The sequence below is a fragment of the Meleagris gallopavo genome, chromosome 6, assembly GCF_905368555.1.
Source record: "Meleagris gallopavo chromosome 6, MGAL_WU_HG_1.1, whole genome shotgun sequence".
Lineage (NCBI taxonomy): Eukaryota > Metazoa > Chordata > Aves > Galliformes > Phasianidae > Meleagris > Meleagris gallopavo.
This window is the reverse complement of record NC_139409.1, coordinates 24,231,416-24,242,506: the sequence shown is the minus strand read 5'-3', so window position 1 is coordinate 24,242,506 and position 11,091 is coordinate 24,231,416.

Below are 11,091 nucleotides of genomic sequence, written 5' to 3'. Positions count from 1 at the left end.
ACCATTCAGATCCAAAGCCCAGGATGGCACACTCAAACAAGCAGCTCAGCGGATGCATGCATTCCTGTTTCATCCTGCATCCTGAATGCTGCAGTCAGGAACCAAATGCCACATTCTAATGCTCTAAAATGATCTGAGGATGGAAATTCAGGCCACAGTTGTCCCATTATTAGCACCCCTGCATCTCCTGCAGGGATGTCTGATTCTGATGAATCAGATAAATATGCTGTGTATGGTCTGGTAAAGAACTTTCTGTAATATCTGAGTGTCAGATCAATTTTTTTATCATAGATTTCTATTTTGTTGCTCTGAGGAATATCAAACCTTTAATAATAGCAGACTGAACTTGGTACACATTATCTTTTTTTTTTTTTTTTTCCACATTTTGCCTTTTCTCCTTCTGTCTTCTCTTCCACACAAACCCTCCTCTTTCTTTTTCCTTCCTTGAAAACAGCACTGTGAAGAGCCCATTGTTGAGCAGTAGGGCTGTGACATTAGGGTCAGTTCCCTACCCCTCTGCTCAAATTCCTTTTTCTGCTCTGTAAGGAAGAGTCTATTTGCACAGTCTCAGACTTCTCATTTGTATCACAAATACAAATGAGAAGTAATGTTACAAGGTGATGCTCCACCTTGAGCCCATTCTTGTCTCCCACTAAAACCAACACAAGACTGTCCTCCAGTCATCCTGGATCAGGGTGACTATTTTTGATGCAGAGCTTTATACCAGCCCAGTGCTCATCTCCACTGTCCTTGCTCCTGTGTACAATACTTTTCTACAGGCTGAATTGTCTTCTCACCACCTGGAAACTGGTACAGCTCTGGACTGAATCTAGTGTCTGCTGCATCCCTCAGTCGGGATTGATTTGCCTCCATCAGCTGGAGCAAAAGCTTCCTTCCTGCTCAGTGTGATCCTCTTCTGGGTGCTATGATGATGCTGTAGCTGTATCATATTCCCACCCTAGTATCACTCACTAAGCAAATTGGCACAGCCTACCGGTTTTAGAAAGCAGGTATGATGATTTTCTAAGGTGCTGCATCCTGGTGAGGCAACAGAACTAACACTGTAGGAGCAGAACTGATAGAAGACAAATAATAATACACTTTGAACATAGAAAGTGTGAGCTGGTGGGAAATCTGTTCTCTCCTATTACTAGCATTCACTTTTCAAAAACAGAAGTTTTGGTTGCCTTCTTTAGTTATATTAATAACATTATTTGCAGAAGAAGTTCCTTACCACTGGAGCACCATGTGTTTGTGGTAGATTATGCAAAATTTTATGCAAAAGACTTACAGAGATTGCATCATGTTCAGAAAAAAATGCATGGACAGCAGTACGGTGCAGTAACCAGGTCATGTTGAGATGTCAGAAACCTGTGCTTACATGTATCTCTTTTTCAGGAGCAGAGAAGGAGGTGCATTTGTTCACGCTGGGTATTCTTGGAGGATTTCTGGTGGTTACACCCAGTATATGTTGCTTTAACTCTTTTTTTTCATCTGACAGCCAATTCTGAAAACAATAGGGAAACTTTTCACCATCTGAGGATTTGGCCAATGGTTTGTTTGTTTGCTGTTTTTTGCTCCCTAATAACAATAAACAAATAATGTGTAAGCAGAATATTTTATATGTTATGTTTCACAATTCCCATTGTATTACTTGATTTACGCCCTGATATTCCGACCTATCGCCCATCATCCCGAAGGGATGCCATCCCCTCTCCTCGCAGAGGCCGATCTGCTGGTTGTTCCTCAGCCCCGCTGCCGGTCCGCAGCGGCCACCAGATGTCATTGTGTCCCCACTGCAGGAGCGCAACACACACACCCGTCTGGCTGCAAATGCATGTCCAGTCCTGCAAACAATGCTGTTGACTACTTAGGACTTTTTCAACCTCGAGGCAAAATATTTGTCAAAGATGCTTAGCCAGAAAAGAGCGAAAACGAAGTTCCAAGCATTTGATAGCTGTGACTAACTAGCCAGAATACCTTCTGTCTCAGCCAACAGAGCTCCAATGGCGTTACACAAACACAACTTTCTCAGCAGGACACAAATCACTGTTAATATGTTATAACAAAGGACGTCAGCAGAAGAGAGCAGAAATTGTGTCTCGTGGATGAGCCAGCTTCCTTAGGTAACCAGCTTTCTTTGCTGTGAGGTCATCTGCTCTTTGACATTCAAAGAGACGGGATTGAGGAGCTGTACTTCAAAACTTTCCAGACCTTCAGAGCATAATGAAAAGTGGCTGCAGCCTGTTATTTTTCGGCTATTTTATCTTGGGCTATGTTAACAGCTTCCTAATTTGCATGATATAATAATATTTGTGATGTAATTAGAAAGTTCCATTCGAGGTCAAAATATGGTAGCAATAGAGAAGCAAACGCTTGGCAGCCATCCCAGAGCTAGGGTTTTCCAGAAAGTCTGTCATATTTCTTATCAGCAAAAACTCAGGAGACATCATTGTAAGTTCTAATTTTAACCATCTTTTGACAAACTTAATTAATTTAAATTGCCTTTGATATCTAAAAGCTATATTCTCAATTACAGAATCTCATTTTCCGTGTTAAAAGAAGCACAAGGCAAACAGAAGGTGAAGTCAGCTTGTGACTTCCATGCCCAAAATGGCAGCAACTGGCAATGTGCCACCAGTTGCAGTGACATGGGACATCCTTGACAGCTCCAACAGGGAGCTGGCCTTTGGCAATGTGATTTGAGAACCTGAAGGCGGCCACAGAAGGCAGTGAAGTCAATGGAAATCCTGTGCTGGTTGGCAGTAGGCTGAAGCTAAGCTATGAATCATGAATTTCTGAAGGCCGGGTGCAGCACATCTGTGTTGGGGTGAGGCAGCCAAGAAGAGTGTGCTCTGATGGAAAGGACAAGCTGCACCCCAGGAGCTTAGGGGTCTCTCTCTGCTTGAGCTTTACCATCTTGGGAAAAACCTGGGACACTACTGTGATGAAGGCCACTCTTCCCTCGCTTAAGGGAGCTACAAGAAGCACAGTTCACCCTCTTGTTTGTTCATGGAAACACCAAAAACCCTTTCTGTCCTGGGAGATTTTTGCACAGAGATGAACTGTAGCTATTCGCAATCTGGTTGCAAGGCACACTGTAACTGAGAGCCCTTTGGCTGTCCTGACACCAAGACTGCCCTTGGTTGTGCAGAAAGATTCCCAAAGGACCTGGAGGTTCTGCAGCCGCTTTCTGCAGGCAATAAGACACTTGTAACAAAATATGTGACTGCTCATCAGCCAAGCTGCAGGAGACATTCCCATTTCCCACATCCATGTCACAGATGGCTGCTGCTTGCTGGCTGAGACATGCAGAAGAAGCCCTGCGCTTGGTCTACAAGGCTTCCAGTGCTACCCCTGTGCACCTACTTGGTGTTTCTTATCTCAGTGAGACAATTTAGTGTTGTTCTTAGGTAACTTTTTCGATTCGCATCACTTGATTCCCAAATATGAAATAAGAAATTTGCAGCTACAGCCCTGAAAGGCTGTATTCCAGCTCCCTGCTCTTCCATCCGAGTCCTCTCCCTGCTGCTCCCTGTCCCGCTCGTCAGGCATGGCTAGCATATAAGCAACTTTCCCATTTTCAGTTACACACTATTTTCTGGCAACCTGCTACTTCACTGCGGTGTGGAGATGTCAAACATACACTCAAACCTAAAGGGGAAGATGTTTTCTCTCTGCCCAAGGACACTCACAAAGAGCAGACAGCAGTGAGTGCCCCAGTGGGATGGGTGTGGGAGCCCAAGGAGCCAACGTGCATCTGGCCTCCAGCAAGTCTCCTCTGCCTCATCTTTCCATCTCAGACAGGGGAGGTAGTGTTATTCATTATCTCATTTCACTCTAGGAAAAATGTTACCAAGATTGGTATGGTACTTACACAATACAGATACTAGAACAGTCCTGCAAAAAGCCTTGAAGAAATGTCTGGCCTTACTTGTTGCACCAAATGCAGTAACCAACACAGGATCACTAATTTAAAATGACATGGAATAATGTTGCTGACTTATTTTATTTCTTAAGTATGCCCTGGATAACCTCGCCAACACAAATTAAAAAAAAAAAAAAAAAAAAAAAAAACCACGAGTATGTGATGATATAATTAAAATGTAATAAAATGATTAAAGCATCTCCCTGATGGAAGTGTGATCTTACAGATACTTTCTGAACTTTGAGCATTTTGGTACAGCCCAGGTTTCCTCTACAGGGGCATCTCAGGTGGGACTGGCATGATAACCTCACAAGGGCCTGGGCACCCAGTGATCCTTCAGAGATATAATCACAGAATTAAGGTTGGAAAAGACCACTAAGATCACCTAGCCCAAACATCAACCCAACCCCACCACATCCAATGAACACTCAATGCCACATCTACAGGTTTCTTGAACACGTCCAGGAATGGTGACTCCACTACTTCCCTGAGCAGCCTATTCCAATGAATTACCACACATTCTGAGAAGAAATTCTTCCTAACATCCGTGCAGAGCGCTTGCTGCACACCCTGGCTTGTGAGTTGATGGATCTGTAAGATATGGCACAGGGAGGCATAAAAAGAGATGGATTAATTTACAACTTTTTTTGTTATCTTTTCTTGTTTCTCCCTCATCATTTCCCTCTGTCATGGCATGCTCTGCACTCCCCAGCTCATGGCTAGCTTTAATTTATCCTCAATCTTTTGGCTATTAAAGAAAAAAAATCAAATTTTGCAAAAAAATGAAGCAGGAAACCCACTGCTTGTGTTCATGTGTAACAATTATTTTCAGCTGCGTAATTTTTTTCAATGGAGTTAATAACCTACTTATTCTACCTGTTCTTAGTATAGTCTCATCACAAAACTCTCATGGTGTGCTCAGTGTGGAAAGTCAGCTGAGATGCTATAATGATGTCGAAATGAAATGCTGTCAGCGCAAATCCACAAAATGACATAACGATGTCAGAAATGAAAGGGAATCATAGCAGAGTGTGTTCCAGCATCGCTCAAAAATTTGCTAGAGGAAAGGGTGCCACCATTTGGGGACAATGTTTGTTATGACAGAAATGCTCAAACAGTCTAAAAGGGAACCTGCGTTTGCCAGCCACATCACTTTTTAATCCAACAGATTTATCAAGAAGTTGTGTTAATTTCTTCTATAAATATCTCTGTGAGTAGAACGGTGCTTTGTGTGGTAGAAAGTGGTTTTTAAGTAGTCACAACTCCACATTTCTTCCAAAATGGAATAGGAAGTATTGTTTCGTTGTTCGCTTAAAGAAATGGGCATTGCTCCTCTGAGAGAAGGAAGACGAAAATCCCTCCTTTGGTGATCTTCCCTGAGGAAATACGCACCACAGTGCTGTCACACTATCCCAGATAAAGAGTTAAGATCCACCTCCCTGTCTATTTGTTCTACTTCATGGTGGTAACAAGTCCCAAAAAACTCCAACGCCCTCTGAGAAAGGATCTGTATTTTGCAACTGGTCATATCCGAATTAAATAGTTGGCAAGAATGCAGCCATAATGTTAGCACTCGGACTGTGTTTACAGCAGCATCCACGGGCATCCTAAATAGTTGACAACGTTCTTGGTGTCAGCAGTGGATACACAGCTGCCTCATGATGCCTCTCCCAGGAAAGCACAAGGCTTCCTTATGAGGCGCAAATGAGAGAGCTGGCATTGTTTAGTCTAGAAAATGTGACCGTAGAGCTTTCTACAAGTGCCTGAAAGGAGGTTGTGGCGAGATGGAGGTTGGTCCTTCTCCCATGTAACTAGTAATAGGACCAGAAGGAATGCCCTCAAGCGCCAGGGAAGATTCAGGTTGGACGTTTGGAAAAGCTTCTCCAAAACAGTAGTCAGGCACTGGAATGAGCTGCCCAGGAAGGTGGTGGAGTCACCGACCCTGGAGGTATACAAGAAACGTTTAGATGTTGTACTGAGGGACATTGTGAGGGGGAACTATTGGTGGTAGGTGGATGTTTAGACTGGATGATCTTGGATGTCTTTTCCAGCCTTGGTGATTCTATGATACTGTGATTCCTCTCAACACATCTATCTTTCTCCACCTCAGCCATGGGAGCAGAGGGTTTGTGCTCAAAGCTGGGACCTGACTTTTGAGTGACAAATTTAGGTGAGCTGCACTCCATGTTAATGAAACTTACTGAGAAGCTGTAACAGCCTACATCGATGCTCAAATCTTCTCAAAAAAAAAAAAAAAAAAAAAGTTGCCTAATGTTTCAGTTGATTGGAGGAATTTCTGAAAGCTCCTATCTGCTTTAGGGGCTCACACTCTCTTCTCCAGGCCAAGTTTAAATAACAAAGTGGGTTTAGATAAGTTATTTTCATACAAAGTTGTCTTTTAACAAAATCTGTAAATCTGTAAACTTGTTTATTATAGGATATTCCATGACTTCACTGGAGAGGATTTTTCTTCAACTGTTCATGAGACAAAACAATATGGAAGTCTAAAAACTCCACACTGATGTTTCAAAACACATTTTCCTTCTGCGACTGTAAAGTGTTTTACATTTCCTTTATACAGAACTGAAGACCTTAAAGAAAAGTCAAAGCTGAAGTACAACACTTAATTTCAAGTCAAGAAAAATATATGTTTTATATGATCTAAAAAGCCCATCACTGTTGCTAAATTCTGCAACACTGAATAAATACTGAGTGATCATGCCAAATAAGTTTTTTAAAGAACCATTAGGCTTTCCTTTGAAACAAAACCCTACCCAGACTGCTCAAACTGCTTTAAAAGTAGTGACCCCTTATCACCAATGGCTGAAAATCCAAAGTCACATCAATAATTTCAAGTGATTTTTCTACAATGATTTTTTAACCCTTCCCTGCTCTACTTTGATTTTTTTTACCTGACTCCACTTTAGAAGTTGTACTGGGAAAAACTTTAATTTATTTCTAAGAAGACATTCAAGCAGACTAAACCTCCTCAGGAAATCTTTGAGGTTGGTGTGGATTTTGACTAGATAATATCTTTCAGATATTTGCAGTTCTGACAAAATACATTCATTTGACTGGAATAAATTATTAAGATTTCATTTGTGTGAAATTTGCTCCCAAAAGCAGTAAAGAAAGTGCAAAATAATGCTTCACATTATGGCTAAATGCATTTTAAAGCCTTTCAATTAAAACCTGGATTTGTTTAGGGAAGGTTGAATATTCTTGTTTTCCTTCTATAAACAAGATTTTCACTTAAATGAATGCTCAGAGGTCTTCTGCACACTCATATATTTAAAAAGTAAGTCTATTACTATGTCAAATGTGTCTCACTGGAAAAAGCTATTGACTATTCCATTCTCTTGCTTTAATTTTCCACTGCTCTTGTAGTTGGAATACTCCAGGTGGGTACTGTGCGTGCTCCTGATTATGCTGTGTTACACAGCAGGGAAACCTCTTATCTCAGACTGGTTGCCTAGTTGAGAAAAAAAACACATTTAAGGTAGTAAACACAGCTGTGGAAGAAGTATTTTCTATTTCCTTGCTGTTTGTTTTAATGTACTAAAATGACATAATTATGGAAGTTTGCAAAAATGCCAAAATGTAAAACACAATAATAATTCTGTGTATGTTTTCTATTATAGTTTATGTGTCTTCAGATGTAGCTCTAAAGAGTCCAAGAAAATCTTCAGAAGTGCGTTTTCTGCTTTGCGCTCTGTTTTGCCATGATAAATAAAGCACAGAATTTCAGAGACAAGGGAATTTAGAAATAAACCGGTGGTTGTGCTGGCATTAAGGAGTGTTCAAGTCTTGTTCCTGCCGCTTTCATGCCAGCTTGGAGCTTCTGGCTTGAAGATTTTTGTTTCTATTGTTTTCTCTCAGACTCCGTGCAAACTCTTTAAAGATAGGAAATTTGCAGATCTGTGGAAAAAAAAAAAGAATAGAGTTTTTGTAAATCTAGCCACCACGACTTCATCTGAAGAAAATGAAATCTGAACTCTGAAAGAGGACAATGCCTTTTATTTATTTTTTTCAGCTTATAAAGAAATAGAGTAATGCAATCTCTTTTTATTTCCTATTCAAATGAGGCTGAAGTGTTTTCTTCTGTGGCATGTAAATTCTGCTTTGCAAAGAATTCGGAGCACACACACTGTACTTGCCGAGAGCACCGGGCTTATACTGGATGAGTAAACAGCACTATAATGTCTTCATTTAGACTAGATATTAGGAAGAAATTCTTTACTGTGAGGGTGGTGAGACACTGGAACATGTTGCGCAGAGAGGTTGTGGATGCTCCTTCCCTGGAAGCACTCAAGGCCAGGCTGGATGGGGCTTTGAGCAACCTGGTCTAGTGGGAAGTTGGAACAAGATGATCTTAATGGTCCCCTCCAACTCAAACCACTTTATCATTCTATAATTCTATGATTATAAACACAAAATGTGCACAAGTCTGTGATTGCCACTTTTATTTTGACTTCCAGAAGTTAATGCTGAACACCCAACAGAGAGCTCTGCTCCCCTTGAAACCACTCTCCACCACCGACAGCACACCAAAAGAAGCACCAGGCTTCGGTAGAGATCCTCAGTGCAAACTTTGCCCATAAAGCCCTACAGCTCTCCCCCCTGAAACTCTGTGGAAGGTAACGGCATCCTGGCCGCTCTGGTCTTAGAAGTGTCCGGTTTTTATACCAACATTTGTGAGAACACAAAGGACTCCTGAAGTTTTGCCAAATGCAGCTGGGAAGCCTCACGCTGGCACCAGCACATCCTTGGATCACGCTGCACTCTCCTTTCACTCGGCCCAGAACCCTCATTGTGTTGCCCAGAATTGTTGTAAGATGACTGTCTCCCTTCATAACTGCTGCATGCTATCTAACTGCTCTTCCAAAGCCAGAAGGGGAAATTGCTGGCCCTTGTGGAACACTTCAGCAAAGCCCAGGACAACCTGGGACAGACGGCCTGCTGAAGCCAGCAGTTCTCCTGTTGGCTTTAATGGAACTTGGAGGAGCTCTGTGGGTCGTGACTGGTAACTCTCACCACCAGACAGGTTCCCCACCTTCCTTACACCTTCTTGTAAAGAGCCCTAGTGTTCACCAACAGTCCTTCAAGAGATGGCAAGTCCCGAAAACAAACACAGGCATCGTCACATGCCCATTGTGACTGAGGGAGTCTACAGTCAGAGCGATGTCACATTAACCATGTGTGCCTCTTGTGGCAGCCTATGAGAAAAAAAAGAAAAAAAAGTGCATTTTTTAATAAAACTAGTGAAAATGTTACTAAAAACTATACAGAATTGAAGGCCAGAAATGAGTACAGAAGTCATTTGCTCTAAATAAGCCATACAGCCTTACCTATTAATTTCTGTGTTGTTCTTTTATTCTTCCATTATGTGCTTGCTCCAAAGACCTGACCTGGAGGGGCAGTCCATCTCCATGAGAAAGTATGTGTCAGAAGGAAGCCACCATAACCCTTTGTTTTTTACAAAGGTTGATTTACCCTTTTAGTAAGAAGAAAAAAAGATAAAATGTGTCTTATTCCTTGTCCAAATGCATTTTCAGCTAAAGGTCTTTGATGAAAATCCTTCTGTAGGTGTTCATCCAGGTGGTATTTTACCGCACAGTACTTGCCTGCCTTAAAATAGGGAGTGATTCTTAAGAAAAACACCTTATTTCTCTGTCCCATGCCAAGGCATTTTCCTAATAATAAAAGAACTAGAGGGCTCACAAAAGCACAAATGACACAGCCCCAAGAGCTATTTTTCAGTCACCAGCTAGAGAGTGTCGTGATGAAGAAATCTGAGCTGAAGAAGAAAATAACCTCCATTTTTCCAATAAATGAACATCTTCACAAGAATGTAAAACGAGTGTTAAAGCAGAGCATCCTGATGTTTCTTCCAGCAGGGCCTCTTGCAGGGACAAAGATGTAATTCAGGCAGGGAGAGCAGAGAAAGGAAAGTCTTTTCCACTGTGCTTATGGCAACGGCAGTGCCCTCCCTGAGCCCCTGGAGCAGGCAGCACGAGCACTGCGCTGAGCACCGCACTGACAGGCAGTGTCCCTGTAGGGCTGCTCCCAGCTGCAGGCAAAGGGGAAGGCTCCCTGTGCTGCCTGAGGAGCCAGCATTCAGATTATGGCAGCACACATTTCGGTGAGGGATGGGTAAGTCATGGAAGGAGATGAAATGAAATAATACAGCCTTGAAACTGCAATCACAGGGAAAGTCTTGTATGTATTCACTTATTTAAAAAAAAAAAAAAAAAAAAAAGACTGAGTAAGAGAGGCACGAAAAGAGGTGTGATTTTGCTGTTTTGATCTTTAACCTGCAAGGTGTCCTGGCTCCTTGTCGAATGCTACTTCTCGCCTCCTGAGCAGTCTCACTGCTGTGTTTTATCACTGCATCGATTTGTAGGCTTTAATGCTGCCTGATTTGTGCTGATTGCCTTTGAATCTAGCATTAAACATCCTGAGAGCTTTGCCAAACACTGCCATCATCCCCAGTTCTGTCCAAGTCTAAACTACAGAAGTTTGGTTGACCTCTGCAGGATAACAAGGTATTAGAGACTTGTGAAAAGAGCAAAATGACAACAGTAAGCTTCACTCCTAAGGTTTCAAGGGGAGATCCATGAGCTGTGGGCCTTTCAAAAGCTTTCTGCCAGCAAATGCGCCCTGCTCTGCTCCACCGACAGCAGAGCAAAAGGGATGGCAGCCCTGGGAAGCTTGGGTGCTTTGATCAGTCATCTTTTAACGGGCATGTCAGTGACCTGGGAAAGCATTCCTACGGCACCGGGATGCAAAGGGATTTATCTAACCATCTGAAGTCCCACAGAGCAGCAGCCCTGCTCCTGTCTGAGGCCGAGGAGTGAGTTATGGTTGAAGGAGAAGTGACAGGCGGCGAGAATAAGCAGAGCGAGATGAATCAGCCCTCCTCCTCCTCGAGGGGTAACTGCCTGCGGCTGCCCAGAGCTGAAAGTTGCTGCAATAAATTTTCAGGCCTGAAAAGATCATTGCAGTCACCCAGCCCAGCTGTCCGGCCCCGCAGGATGCCGGATTTCCTGGAGTCCTTCCTCCTGCAGGTCTTGGAGCTGCAGGCAGCTCTTCAGTCTCCCTCTGCTCATCCTCTCACTGTTCATGGCCATGCCAGGCCTAGGCTGGGAAGCCCCAGTGGCCCC